The following is a 12,596-nucleotide window of genomic DNA, read 5'->3' on the forward strand; positions in this document are numbered from 1 at the left end:
TTATTACTTCTTCCACAGATTGAATTTGTGCACAAATGATGGAACAATTGCAGCCCAGTAAGTGAGTCAGATGTTTCTTACGAATTGACTCACACATGATTCTACAATATCTCTGTTTGTGCTGACGTGTATCCAGGAGGAACCGATGAAGCAATATGAACAAATGGCTGCAGCAGATGATTTATGGTGATGCATAACTAGTCTTTTCTCAGCGGACAAATGAGTGCGCCTCAAAATGGATCCTCTCAGCGTTTTGAGTAAGCCCTCCTGGTGCTGTGTACACGCATTTGGGGATCAGTTTGTTTAACGACAGCAGGAGCGTCTTCAATCCATCATTACTTAGGCCTTGTGATTAGTCAAATGCTCATCAAAGTCATAGTGGGAGTAAAATGCCCATGTGATCTCCTCACAATCAATCAAATTGACTAAACCACAATGAAAGTGTGCGCACACACACACACACATACACACACACTCTGTCTACTGAGCTTTGTGTCAGCCATAAGCTCTTTCCATTAAACCTGCGCCGCATTAAGCATTTGGGTTAAAAGCTTTCATAATCAGGTGTGTTCTCATTTAGTGTACAGAGATTTCCAAGATCAATACTGTCCTTGACGTGAAAGCTTTGCCCACTGTGTGTAGGTGTGTGTGTGTGCAGAAGGACCTCAGAGCTTTGGCCCTAGTGTGTGTGTGTGAGTGTGTTTGTGTCTGCAGGGGCAAACTGTTTCCTTTTGTGATTTCTTGGTTGTGTGTTTGAGAGGAACTAACAGTGTACATACTGCGGCTGTTTTTCTGCCTGACGCCCCCTCAGTTGATCCTGAGGTCCACTCTACAGACTGCAACTGCAACAAATGTAGAGTTAAAACCCATTAATGAGCACAACACACACTCACAGGCATCTGCTGTGGTGCCTTTTTCTTTCCTCGCGTCTGAAGGTTGCAAATGCATCTTGTTCTGTATGACTTTCCTTCAAAGTAAAAGCACCTGTTTCCAGATAAACTTTTTCCCTAAATGATGTCCAAAATAAACACTATTTTCCAGCTAAATTTCTTAAAACAGGGAGGGAGAAAAGACACGTTTCAACCCTCCGCCTCCATCAAACTTCATTTCAAGCAAGTCAAATCAAGAAAAACTCTTGTCAAACTGATATTTTGTGTGTGTTTGTGTTGAGCCTAGTGTGCATTTGTTTGCAAGTGTGTGGGCGTTCAGGGACTTTTAGAGAAGTATGCCGGCGGCAGCGTTTTTACAAATGCCTCCTCTGCATTGAGATCAATACGTTAGGCCTTGGGGGATGAGCTTGACCTATGTGAGCAGTTTTTCATAATCACTTACGTCTTGAAAATACTGTTTTTTTCCTCCAAAGTGGCACTGCCTTGGATGTGTTGTATTTTCCACTTGCTATATCCAGATAAAAACCATACATGCCTGTGGACGGATATAAAAAGACAAATGGCTCTGATATTTTTTTAATTTCAGTGTTGAAAAGAAGCATGCTGAGCTATTAGAAGACAGATCTGAGGTTATTTTATTTTTGGAGATTTTTTTAGTAAACATGAACCTGCTCAGTGCCAGCAGTGATGATGAACCATGTTATGACACAAGGCAGTGTCATCTTTTCCCATCATCCGTCTGACCCCACATTAATTCTCCATCTTTATATTTCGGTTGATATTAAATTGAGCCCATAAAGGTCTGTGCTTCAAACAACTGTTCTCTCATTCATCTATGAAATATCACCAATAACATCAAACCACTGCCGCCTAATAACGTCTTCATCCCTGACACCGCCACTGGCCTGTGTCCTGACAAACTGTCATGCCTTCATTCCCAGTAGCATTCCAGTGAAGCAGCCCTTGGCCCTGACAGAGCAGTCTGTGATGCTCATTGTTCATGTGCTCAATAGGCGGCACATGGTGTGGGCAGCAGTCAGTGGGGCTAAATTTGTGCCTCTCTGCTCATTCCGGGGATATTTGTGACTTGCTCCTTGTTGACTCGTTGCGCTTCTTGCTGACAACGGGTCTCTGTGTGTCACAGGCTGCTAAATCCAGCCAGCTGCATGCAATTAGGCTGCAAAATGCTGGGGATGTGCATGTTCGGATGCAAAGCATCAAGTGGTGAAGATGATGCGTGGACTTAAAGACAAATCTTAATCTAATCAAATGTTTTTTTTGTTTTTGTTTTTACAATTTTAAAATCGGAAGAACATAAGTGACTTATTCATCATACTGCATTTTGTATATTATGATGATTATAAGAATTGTATTTTTGTATGATGGATGATTTAGGTTGTGTCACAGCATAAACCTATATGTATATTCATTAAAATTATTTAAGTCAAATAAAAACATTTTTAAAAACTATTTTCAAATCAAACATATATACAAAATATAATTAAAAAAATATATATAAAATTTAATTTTTAAAACAAAAAAATATTATTATTATTATTATTATTGTATTTATTATATTAATATAATTATATGTATATAAATATGTATTATATTTATCTAGGAAGTTGTGTCTTGGTGGAGGTTATTGTATATTAGTCAGTTAGAGCTTATATGAATTGTTAAGGTATTTCTTATCAAGTGGAGACGATGCACTGACTTCAAGTCAAATCTAAATCTTATCAAATGTATTTTATGTAGCCTAATAAAAAAAATTGAGTTTTAAATATGAATAATATATAGCAATACCATTCTGTACATCTATATTATGATGATTTTAAGAACTGTGTTAGTTTAATAGATATTTAGGCTGTGTCACAACATAAACCTCGATGTATATTAATTTAAGTCAAATAAAAAAAAACACTTTAATGAAATATATAACATATAAAAAAAATTAAAATAATGTGATAATTATAAGAACTATATGATTTGGTTTAATGGATTATTTAGGCTGTGTCACAACATAAACCTAGATGTATATTCATTTAAGTCAAATGAAAAAAACACTTTAATGAAATATATAACATATAAAAAAAATTAAAATAATGTGATAATTATAAGAACTATATGATTTGGTTTAATGGATTATTTAGGCTGTGTCACAACATAAATCTAGTTGTTTATTCAGGAAAATTGTTATTTAAAATGATTATATAAAAGCAATGAAATCAGTAATAATAATGTCAATATTCATCTAGGAAGTCATGTCTTAGCGAGGTTGTTTACATTAGTCAAGATAAAATTCATGACTGTTAATAACGTATCTCGCATAATAAATTGAAAAAGGTTTCGTCGGATGTCTTTATTGTTTTCATCTCGTCGATGGCAGGTTATGTTGACAGACAGACAGCACTGGTTCATAAATCAGTGGCCGCATCTTTTCCCCCCAGGGAGATTCACTGTTGTTTCCTAGGTAACAAGCACCCCCCTCCCTTTACCCTTGGTTCCTCTGGACTGTACCACCTTTACAGTAGGGTGAGGCTCGCGTTGTTTACCAAATAAAAGTACATTTCCGTGTTTAAATTGAACAACACGTGCAAACACATTCCACTTTTATACCATTCCTCATTTAGGTACATCTTGTAATAGCTCAAATAGTCGATAATAAATGCGTTATTAATGTTTAGACCCTAGTACTAACCCCCCTAGCGAAACGCATTCAATATTTCCTCGAACTGTCAAAATCGCTTGTTGCTTCCTACCCGAGCCTTAAAAGTAGTTAGCGAGCTAGCGAGTGATAGCCTACTTCTGACTTTCACTGAAATACATTTCGAAAGCGAAGAAAAAGTTTGCCGCTGGAGAGGAAAGAGTGGGCAGTCGTTGGAAGACATTTTTTGCCGTCCTGTTCCGAACCGTGGGTCCCGCTACAACCGAAATAGCGCTCTTGAGTAGCGGCGGCGGAGGCTGAAGTGCAGCTGGATGTGACAGGTTCGTCATCAGGTAAGCTGCAGGTAGTTAGCTTCGCAGCTAGCACCGTCTGCCTCTGGCTTTTTTTTCACACACTTGTAACGGCTTTATGGTGAATACAATGCCTCTTTGGACAGTAGAGGTGGCTGAAAATACTTCTAATGATGCTTCCCTAGTGTCCAAAACATAATGCGCTAATGTCTGGGTTGCTATGCTAGCTTATAGTCACTGCCCAGATAGCTAATGAAAACAAGTGAAAGCAGCTCCATAACAGACCAAATTAGCATGCGCAGTGGTCCCTGCCTGTCTGTCCTGCATGGTTCTATCTAATGCTTTCTGGGACATGCTGTTTGCTATTAGTGAAGTAGCCAGTGGCCATAATGAAATCACTCTGGGATATATGTTTTAATAACTCATTTATTATTGATTCAGTTTATGATAGACAGTCATCATTGTCAAGCAATTGCATCATTGTCACAAGGTGCACCCGTACTCTAGTGCACAACAAACTAACTATTGTATGTGATTACTTCCAAATGCAAATGTGAAAAACACAATAAATGTAATGGCACTTTGATTAATGGATTGTTAGGTTTAATTGCAGTGTACAAGAAAAAAATAAAACAGTTCTAATGAGACTTAAGTGGAGGCACATTATAATCTACTGCAGGTTGGCTGAGCACAAGCCTTTTCACCTGTGTAAGGTTAATAAGTTGTGATCAGACTAGCTGCTAGGTCATGTGCAGTAATTGGTCCTTGTAAAAATGCAAATGGACATCTCAGAGCACAGTGCAGCAGGCATTAAGTTCAAATGAGCAATATAACTATAGAACTTTTCTTCTAATTTGTATGGAATATTTAGTATTCATCAAGGCTATTACAGAAATTGTATACTTGAGTAAGACATCACAATCCATAGCGCATTATGATTCTTAGAAAGTGATGTTAAATAGGATTCAATGAACCTACAGAAAATAATTGATGTTTGATGGCAAGCCAGTAGAAAACTGTAATGTATAGAAAATCTAGTACTTCCTGGTTGCTCTTTTGTACACAGTCTAATTGCACAGCCTTGAATCTGCTCCAAAACACACTGGTTGACCACTTACCTACACATCCATTAGGCACTTGTTTATTCTCTCTCATCATGTGGACTTGTGTGACAGACTTACCAGAATGGGTTTCAGCGGAAGGATGCACAACTCTCTGCCGCTTGATATTTGATTACGGCTAATAATAGAAAAAGACAGCTGCCTTTTCATTGATCTGTCTTCGGTGCCCTATTTCTGAGCCCTGTTTTTTTCTCTCCCTGTCATGTTGAAGTATCCAATAGTACCACTGAAATACAGTGTTCTGTACTTGGGAGCATTTTCAAATAGTTATAACCCATCAATCTTCATTTGCTGTAATTAGCCATTGTTTTGGAATTCTCCTTTTGTACTGTATTTGAAAATGAAGCGGCTTTGCGCCACAGAATCCTAAATCTGGTCGTGTGTGAGTGAGCCAAGCCGTTTAGGGTCAAACAGGACAGGGATAATAAGAGGGGAGGGGATACCATGTGGGAAGGAAGTGGCTCAGCTTGTTTGCCTGCCAGGCTTTTGTTTGTTTTCCTGTCGGACAAATCTATTTAGAAGGTGGGCTACGTGAGGTCTGCCGGTGGAAATTAGCTACAAGCAGGCTTGTTATACATTTATTGACAGTTATTCAGTAATGTGGTTATTGAGAAGTCGGTTGCAGCCAAATGAGGAATTGATACGCTTCATCTCTCAGCAATGATGGAGCAGCCTGGCCTGTCCAACTGCTATTGTTCTGGATGAATGATAACATATTGAGTTGTTTAATTTTCTGAATCTAACAGTCACGTTTCATCCCACAGTTGTAGCTGTTGCCGGCTAGCAGGAGTCCTGCTGCTTTAAGCTGCTGCATCTGTGTATGTGATAGCGAGACTACATTCACAGAAGGTGTAAGGTGACACTTTTGCTTTTGACAAAGGCTGACATCGCCCGCCTCCCTGTTCAGATAATGGCAGAGCACTTGTCTGTGTTATTTTATTACAGGTGCCCTGATGCTGAGGATGACGTCAGTATTCAATCATTTGCTGAGGTAGACAATTTCTCAAGCTACAGAGATTAATCCCCCCCCAAGCCCCATCTCCCCTAAACCATTTGACAAACCCTTTTCCTGTGGAGCATCAGATTATATTAAAGCATTATTAAACAGCAAATAGGTTTGTTTATCATGGAACTGTAGAGCATGTTTAGCCTCATTGATGTCAACGAAACACCCAGTCTGCTGCGTCATTCACAGCCTTTGTATGAGACAGAGGCAGAGAGAGAGAGGCAGAGAGAGACACAGAGAGACAGACGGACGGTACAGCTGTTCTATTGAATCTGGATCGAAAAGTCATGAAGCTGGATCTCTGACTCATCAGTTCTGTGACGCTCCGGTTTCACGGCTCATATGATGCCAACCAGCATGTCATCAGCTGGGTGGAGGGGAAGAGGACGGGGTGGGGGGAGGAGACAGACCAAGACTTCCACATCCCAGCCAATTCTGATCTTTTTCTTTTTTTTTTTTCAAGCAAATTCTGATGCAATAACAATAACAGAAATGTTCACCACTGTGCAATTTTCCAGTCCAGTAAACTAAGGAATTTGAAAGAGAGCTTGAAAGAGAGCTTTGAGACATGGGGGGAAAGATACAGGTGAGGGATGAGGAGAAGTCAAGGAGGGAAGGGGGAGGAAAGAGATGAGGAGGAGAGGAGTGTCTGGATGGTGGAGTAGATGAGTTTAGAGGACGGATGCTGACGGGAGGTAGAGGAGGGTTGGGGGGGGGGGGGGGGTGCTCCTGTTTCCTGGGGGGATGGTGTTAAATGTGATGATAGAACATAGACAAGGACATCTGATCTCCATTATGCGACTGCAGCAACTCTTTATCATTGCTTTGTTGTGTGAGACACAAGTCTAGACTTTATATTCTTGAGCTTGTTTTCTATTGGAAAACAATTCAGGTGCTTGTGATTTGAATTTAAATATAAATCACTGAGAGAAGGATGGGGATTGAATAAATAATGTGATAGCTAGTTGAGCTGGGTATGAAATTGGGGAAATACCTTTTAAAATCAGCATTCAGAGGCTGTTACTGTAAGCACAGTTTTCACCCTATCACTTCGTCTACTCTGTTCCAATGGAGAGCTGTGATTCAGAGGAGCTGTCCTTCCATTGGCTGGAGCTGTTAAGGGGCGGGGCTTTGCCACAGGCTGGTGGGCAGGAAGGGGATGGCTTTAGGGGTGTGTGAAGGGGGGGGGGGGCTGGCTCGAAGTGTTTCAGCCAGATAGTTGGAGTAGACACTCTTCTGCTTCCTGCCTGCCTGCCTCGCTCGCTTGCTCCGTGGCTGAGAGAGAGAGAGTGAGAGAGAGAGAGAGAGAGAGAGAGACATCGAGAGAAAATCCCTGTCTAGGCATGGACCTCCGGCTGCAGCACTCGGCAGCTCGCGAGGAATGACAACAGTTCACATGGTCATTAACTCCAGGCGCTGAGGCTGAAGGGAAAGCCGTACTGTAGCTCAGTGTCACAGAAGCACCGGGTGCCTCCTGTGTTCGGGACAGCAGACAGACAGAGCTACGGGACCCAGTGAAACGAGGTGGGAAAGAACCGTCATATTGGCTTGCTCTTTCTTTTTCTTTTTTTCAAGATTTTTTTCAGGAGTTTTGCTGCAGTGTGCTGCATACCAGTCTGGGTGGGGAGGGAGGAGAGGGAATGTTTTATCTGTGTGCAAGAAAGAGTGTGAGGCTGAAAACGAGGGAAGACAGGGGAGAAAAATATAGTGGGATACATGCACAGGAGTGCTGGGAGCTTGTAGCCACGCAGTAACTACCCTTATTTCAGTTTCCAGCACTGTAATGGACTTTCTGTTTCGGCTCCTGAGGCAGAGGCATTATCACAGCAGTTGACTTGCCCCTTCCTCAGTGCAAATGTCAGGAGGCTTTTTTTGCCACATGGGCTACATATTTTTCACTCTCAAGAGAAAAACTTACGGTGTTGTGTGGCATCTGTCCTGTCACTGCTTGCTTTGTGCGGTTCTCATAAAGTTTTTCCTTGTTACTCTTGGTGTACACATTTTCCAAATAACAAGGGCAAAGATTGTTTGTTCAGAACAGGGTCTGATGTTTTGACACTATCGGGACACAAATAGCTGGTGTCCTGAATAAGCTGGAACTTCACAGTTCTAATAAGGCCCACATCATAATTAACCTTTTTAGTTAGATGAGGCATGGTTGCCGTGTCCGGAGCTCTCCGCTGTCTATCTAGATTTAGCTTTGCGCTAGACGCTGGGCCATTGGACATCATCGGCTGCATGGAAAAGGCCAGGGTGGTGTCATGCATCTGGCTGTGGATCAAGGGGAAGTGGGTGTTTTCTAAAATGGAACATCAGTTCAGCCCTTCCTGTTGAGAAAAGAATGGGATAAGTCTCAGACACGTCCTTACTGCAAGCCCCTGTCAGCCAGAAATCCCCTTTCTCTGAATCGACTCTCATGCAAATTGCACCTCAAGATGGTATTAAAAGGATTTAGTGGTCGGTAGGTTTTTCAGACATCTTCTGCATGAAAGAGGGAGTGTGATTGCTCTGTGACACGAGGGGTGAGTTTGCTGAATCATTCAGCTCTTATGTTTTCAAGAGCTGTAATTTGAAGGCTTAAGATTTCAATCCATTCGATGTCTTTCACTTAATATTTCAACACACAAGAGCTTTAATCTAATGTAGTGTTTTCTCTCATTGATGTCAGGATGTAAAAAGTGTTGATGAAAGTTATCAAAAACAGCTACAGTAGGTACAGTGCTTCTGCAGTCTTCACCTCAGAGTTTCTGATGAAGTAAGCTCGGGTATCCTGTTAATCATCATGTTTATCTGAGCTGCACTGTTCACCTCTGGCTGCCAACTATACTGTAATTAGCTGATGAGTTGCCTGTGGCAAAGCAGGGAGTAGACAAGAACACTTACACAGTAAACAAGTCCATTTACAGAGTGCAGGGTTGATTTCCATCCCAGATATTAACACCCTCTTCTTATTAAAACTTTGCAAATGATGGAAAAGCTACAGCATCTGTTCTGCGTTATAAAACGGGCTAGTGATCAGGAGAGGAAAGCTGCGTCCCATATCATGAGCAGGGCCATTCGGGTCACTGTGGTTTAGCTAAGGCTATTATGATATGGGGCACACCTATCTGCTGACTCTGTGAAATGCTTCTTGTGTTGCCTCGGAACAGTAGCTTAGTCCTGGTATAGACTCTGCTGAGCTCACTCACCCGTCCTTATCGCTAATGGTACTCAATGATATTGAACTCAAGGAGCCGTAGCTTATGCCAAAGACAATTTCATAAGCGCCATAACATCTATAGTATTAAACTCGAATTAGGCTGCAGGGTATAGCCCTGCTCTGATCCTCTCTGGAGGAACATTTTGCAAGCTGGTGATGTCACACTTACAGCTTGGTTCGGTTTGTTAGGGACATTTTGATAAAACCTTTACTGTAAGGCTCACTCATTTTCCATTACTCACTGGAAACGGAACATTTTCCTATTTCACTTCAACAATGAGGCTCTCTCTCAACACAGCCTTGAAAAACATTGACCACTTGTTCCTCTTGGCCATGCAAATGATCATAGAAGTGTGGTTTGCCAGCATAAAATGGTAATAAATGGAAATGCAGCCACTCAGGTACCCAGTGTGTGTGCTTGTCTGTCACAGCCATTTGTATTTCTACTTTATTTTTGCTGGCAACACCTGGCTGATGCCACAGTAAACGTTGTCACAAGGCTTACAACCAATGGAAACCAGGTAGCTTATCGTCTCTGCTGAACAAATACAAGCAGCTAAGATAAACTGCACGGCACAGACAGAGCGCGCAGATACCAGACTAATGGGTTACATACGTGGTATTCAGAGGTCAAGCCAATGACTTTCACTCGAGACACCCCAGTCCCGCTGACTCTCATTCAATTAAGCAGACTGACCAAGATAATGCCCCTGCCAGCTGGCCTTAGTAAGCGTCAGTAATCCATAAAGTCTAGTACTGTAGTGCTTTTCTTCACATCTCTGCCCTGCTTTATCAGGTCACCGTGTCTGTCCAATGTTTGCACTGAGGACACAGAGGGGACAAAGCCTTCTAGCAGGAACTCAGAAACTAAACAGGATATTCAGTAAAGTGCAGTACTTTTTAGGTTTTATTTAAAATGTGGTCTTGCACAGCTTAAAACATAAAGGATGACCCGATACAGATTGAAGATTCTGCCCCCAAAGTGAGCAGCTATACATCCACACACCCACTGCGTCTGGTGTGAAAATCATGGTCTCTATTTCATTACAACACTTTGAAACACAATATATTTCTGTGTCAGAGCCAGATTATAAGACTATTTTTTTTACTCATGCTCTGTTTTTGTCAAAACTGCAGAAACAGAACCTGGGTCAGTCAAGGTGTACAGGAGGGCTTATCTCTGAGGTTAAACTTTGGGCGCTGTATGGTCCCTCCCTACCTGCTGACCATCTGTCTTTCCCTTTATATCAGTGGCATTGTGCTTAAAGCTCGACCTCTAAGCTCAGCGTAAACTAAACCAGCCTGCATGTACTGTAATGTACTGTAGTGCACTAGCAGAAGCTAAGCTAGCCTAAGCTGAGCCAGAGGCACACTGTCCAAAGACTGAATTCATTGCCTCTTTCCTCAGCGTGAGTTTTCCAAAGCACTTATTATTGCAGAGCAATTTTCTTCCACTGTGTGTTTCAGCTCCTCTCATGCTCTTATGATGGGATGTTGTTATACGACAGAGGTAACAGTTTTCTCTCCAGGATGACAGTTTGCTTTCCAGCAGGGGTTTTGGTTAGTTTCAAGAATGAAGGGAGGCTCAGTCGTCTCTGCTAAATAGAGGTTAGCAGCATTTAACATGCTACGACAGACAGTGGTATATCACTATTACACATCCTGGGCTGCATCTTATGATCATTTCCACTATTTATTCATCGTGTTATATTAATCCTACTAAGCCTTTAGCCTTAAAATTGAAGTCACCATGTCACAGCTTGCCTTTTTTGCATTTCTGTATTTTACTTTTGTACACTCAGATTCTTACATTTATCAAGCAAATGTTTTTTCATTCATAAATGAAAGAAATATTTTTCTCAGTGCAGATTTTGTGGAAAACAGCACCCACAATAATGACAAACAAACAGTTGCTTGGACAGCAGTTGAATTTCCTCTGCATATTACACAAACAGTCTATATACAGTATGGGAACAGACCTGCGGTCATGTTCCTGCATGATTATTATCGTACCATCACCCACATGAGGGTGTTTCTGATCTTCCGTCCTCCCCATTTGTTTTGAATACCTTTCATGACAAACATTGTTTGAATGTTGCCTGTTGAGTCCCCTGTGAGCTCTTCAGATGACCCCAACCAACCCTTATCCACACTGTCGGCCCACTCCACTCTATGAAAGCTTTCAGAACTGTAAACCTAAAATAAAAATGACTGGTGGCTCTGTTTTCTAACCATTTAGCACAACTTGCTCCATCATTTTAGGCCAAGTCATTTCACAGAGAAATGGCGCCATCGTCCCTTCTCACTGACAAAGTAGGTTAGCTCAATCGCAGACTTCTTATGGCTTCTAAAAATAAGAAGGGATTAATTGTTAAAGGTCAGATCTGACATGATTCTTACCTGACTTTCTCTTCTGCAGCGATTGGCTCTCTCCCTGGGGAGATGGTGTGAAATTAAATCCTGCCTTGGAGAGAGGAGCCTGGGCGTCAGTACGATTGGGCGAGGAAGCTTCTCATCCCATTTCACATGATCAGCACTAAAGTGGGACAATATGATTACCTAGACAATGGTCTGGATTCATAGGAACAGTATAGTTGGTGGGTGATTTCAAAGAAAAGCTGCTGATTGTCTCAGGAAATCTACCTGTGTTAAAAATCAGTCACAGTCTATAAGACTTTTTATTTGTAAGCCAGGAAACATGGTTTTGTAATGATATATGGTCTGTATGGATGTATGGAGTTTCTCACTTTAATATTTCAAACTTCAAACAATCTACAAACAGAATTCTGAAGGCTCCAATTAGAGAGACCAAGTTTCAGAGTAAGATGCTGCGTGATTTTTTTTTTTTTTACATCTACAGGACAGCAGAACAAAAATACTAAGCCTAACCCAAATCTGACAAGACCTAAAGAACTATACACCTGCATGACAGCTGTGTTAGGGCTTCTGTCTATGAAGGGAATTTGTGTAGGGATTTCTTCTTCTCTTAACAGTAGCATAGATGGTTTACTACAAGTCTCAGCTTGCCTTCATTAAGACCAAGTGGAGCTTGTCATGGAGGTTGCATAAGATATTGTTCTCAGAGCATTTAACATTTTCTTGCTCCTGGTGTTGTCTGTGTTCCATGAATGCTTTGATATGTTTAGAACAGTAAAGGGGGAATCTTTTAACCAGAGCTGTATGTTTTTACAACCCTTCTCCTCCCTCAGTCTGGTGTCCTCAACCCCCTTTTCCCGCCCCCAGTTAGCAGAAAAATATTTCCAGATGTGCCAAGAAAAGAGCTCCTTGCGCAGTAGCTTAGTAGTGGATTTTGTACACTCAAGCTAAAGGTCACTTCCTCAGGTTGTTTCTCCACCAGTTGTCCCCCTACTCTCCCCAGACGACAAACAGACAGAGACCAGTATCTTTAAAGACGAGGCAGA

The 12,596-nt window shown here is 41.4% G+C and overlaps 1 protein-coding gene across 10 annotated transcripts in view; it reads left to right on the forward strand.

Moving 5' to 3' along the window:
* Positions 1-3,652: 3,652 nt before the first annotated feature.
* The window catches only part of mbnl2 (muscleblind-like splicing regulator 2), a 60,582-nt gene continuing 51,638 nt past the window's right edge, over positions 3,653-12,596 (forward strand). For 7 of the 10 annotated variants that reach the window (XM_059327854.1, XM_059327850.1, XM_059327855.1 and 4 more), the window contains exon 1: positions 7,256-7,499. The gene's annotated coding sequence lies outside the window, so the exon portion shown is untranslated. Of the gene's footprint in view, positions 3,891-7,254; positions 7,500-12,596 lie in introns of those variants that run through there. The other 3 variants (XM_059327856.1, XM_059327853.1, XM_059327852.1) reach the window with 2 other exon arrangements.

The sequence above is a fragment of the Centropristis striata genome, chromosome 24 (assembly GCF_030273125.1).
Source record: "Centropristis striata isolate RG_2023a ecotype Rhode Island chromosome 24, C.striata_1.0, whole genome shotgun sequence".
NCBI lineage: Eukaryota > Metazoa > Chordata > Actinopteri > Perciformes > Serranidae > Centropristis > Centropristis striata.